At 36.2% G+C, this 2,826-nt stretch overlaps 1 long non-coding RNA gene across 1 annotated transcript; it reads left to right on the top strand.

The window, feature by feature from the left end:
• The first annotated feature begins 437 nt into the window (after nucleotides 1–437).
• On the top strand, nucleotides 438–1,855 carry LOC113475504. The gene is made up of 2 exons (XR_003397250.1): nucleotides 438–1,674; nucleotides 1,834–1,855. It is a non-coding gene; the product is annotated as an uncharacterized LOC113475504 (long non-coding RNA).
• Nucleotides 1,856–2,826: the final 971 nt, after the last annotated feature.

Genomic DNA, 2,826 nt, shown 5'->3' with positions numbered 1-2,826 from the left:
TCATCAAAGTTTTACACCAGGTTTAAGAGGCACCTTAAAAAATATATGTAAAAGTTAGAATTTAAAATTAGTTTGCTTGTTGAAATTTGTACAATTCCATTGACATAATTTACTCACTTAGTTGTTTAAATGAGAGCTTTTAAAACTTAGTACGTTTTGGCATTGGTTCTTTACAAACACTCGTCCAAGGACACCTTTTATCTTTTTTAATGATTTTACGCTTTGATATTGCTGTCACCAACAGAAATAAAAAAGAATAGAACGCGCATCTCCAATGTCGGCAAAGGAGAGAGCTTGATACACTGTCTCTCTTTCGCGGGTCGTTCCCGTTTACCGTTGTAGTCAATGGAGTCGAGGGCGTTTTATGTAGTTTTTCTTCGTGTTTTGACTTGATTTCAAGTCATAGGGTAAAACAATTATTTTCTAATATGTAATATTTGTAACAACCCGTTTTTTATAGATTTTTAATTAAATTTATTAAATAATTAAATTTCCTAAACAAGTGGTAAACTGTAAGCATTAACCTTTCTGGCCCAATAAACTTGAACAGTTGGTGTAGTTTTTATAATAAACAGCCAAAACCTCTTAAAACTAGTATGCGCCTATCTTTTACAATAGAGACCAAGCGAAATGGGGACGGAGTTGGCGGTCACGTAAGTAGAAAAAAGAATATATCACGGTTTTTGGGCAAGTTGCGCGCTCTACTCTTTTTTTATTTCTGTGCTGTCACCCCGTATCCTATTTGACTAATGTTAGGATTGCTATTTCGTCGCATGTAAGACCGCTGTGACGTAAACATAAAAAAGTTGTTATTGGCAGTAAGACATCTATTGCACAGATATAACTTGTAAATAAATGTACCGAGTTTTTAAATGTTGCCTCCAAAACATCTTGGGTCAATAATGTACCAAGGCACACATAAGCCATTGTTTTTAACAATCGTTAGGTGATTATTGTGATATTTTTGGGTGATTAATGTGATATTTTTTAGTAAAAATAAGAGCTTTCCAGGTGGGCTTGGCCAAAATTCTTTTCTCTTCAAATGAGGTGAAACAACATTTAAAACATTGTGTTTCCAATTAATGTTCGAGTGTAGAATGGTGCGTTGGGTAAAGTTCCGTTATTAGTGATTACTTACACGCCATTCCAGTAAGTATGGAATGAAAGTTCTAGATAGCCAGATTAGCCTTTCATCATCCATTGCACGAATTGGATCTTTAGCAGTGCAAGTCACAATATTAAACCATCTAAAGGACAATTCATAGTAAAGTTGTACTTGTTATAGGTTAGTAATTAGTATGTTAAAATGTATAATTGTCCATTAGCAAAACTTACTCTGCTGTACCATCTGCACCGCCAACATCTTGCTTTATGGCAGCACCAACTCTCGAGCTCCAAGGTTTGTTTTGCAATTAATACACTCATCTGAAGTATAAGAGTAAGTTGTTACAACTATAACAACATACTTGTGTAGTAACTACTTTGTTGTAATAATTTAGGTTCATGTGAAAGGGTGCCAAATTTGTCTTGTGAAGTGGGGTTTTGGAATCCAAACTAAATAATTCTTGAATGTTGGTCCACAGTATATCTTTGCCATCCTTATGCATGTACTTGGTACCACCTGGCTTAGAAGAGTACAGAGAATTTCTTGCTGTCTGCAAATCAATCAAATGTGTATGCATTTAATGTTTGTATCGCTGATAATTAATATGGGGTTTTTAGGTCTACATGGAATTGGGGCAGCATACGACTCGGCAAAATTCAAAAACATTCCCATTTGATAATGCTCCATCTACGATAATGGCATTAATGTGGACATTCCTCATCTCACAGATTATTACTGCTTCCCAAAACATTGAAGCCAGTTGGTATGCAGGCATAGGCGTAAAACTTTCAATATGTCAGGGCGGCAAAAGTTAATATGCATGTTACCTCGTTTAACAATGAACTACATTGTGTCTGCATTGCGGCGGTTACTTAGCGTGTGCGAAACGTCGCCTGCGTGTTATTTACGTCTGTGCGTAATCGCGTTTAATTTTGCTACAACTCGTTGTAATGTTAAGGCTGGTGACTTCATTCATCTAGTTCGGATACATTCTTTTAAAGGCTGGTGACTTCATTCATCTAGTTCGGATACATTCTTTATAATTTTAAATTAACTTAATACCAACAAATTCCTAAAAATACAAACGTGCAAAGCAGGCCAGCAGTACTACATCACTTCGCCACACACTTAGGCAATAATGGGATAAATACACCAAGTGACGGCAATAATGGGATAAATACATCAAGTGACCTTTTTTGTATTTTGTAAAACAGAACGAAGGAACACGGCGGGCGTTAGTAAATAATCAAACGAAAATAACAAGTAAAACTGAGAGCACTTAAAAAAAACAATCGTAAACGAAAGTTTAAACGGTAAATTCAATATCCAGTCGGCATAGAGGGAGAAAGAGCGAAAGTCTTTTTCTGATAGAAGTTCTTCGTATCCACTCATCAACGAGGGCCTTAATATCGATGGATGACACATCTGAATCGTGTGCATAAATTGAGCAAACATGATTTAGTGTTTGTTGACTCATCGTGGATCGCAAGTAGGTTTTGATTTGTCTTAAGGCACTGAACATTCTTTCAGCTTTACAGCTGATTCAATATCCAGTCGGCATAGAGGAAGAAAGAGCGAAAGTCTTTTTTTCTGATAGAAGTTCTTCGTATCCACTCATCAACGAGGGCCTTAATATCGATGGATGACACATCTGAATCGTGTGCATAAATTGAGCAAACATGATTTAGTGTTTGTTGACTCATCGTGGATCGCAAGTAGGT

The sequence above is a fragment of the Ciona intestinalis genome, unplaced genomic scaffold (genome assembly GCF_000224145.3).
Source record: "Ciona intestinalis unplaced genomic scaffold, KH HT000684.1, whole genome shotgun sequence".
In the NCBI taxonomy this organism is placed as follows: domain Eukaryota; kingdom Metazoa; phylum Chordata; class Ascidiacea; order Phlebobranchia; family Cionidae; genus Ciona; species Ciona intestinalis.
This window is presented reverse-complemented; position numbering and strand designations above follow the sequence as displayed.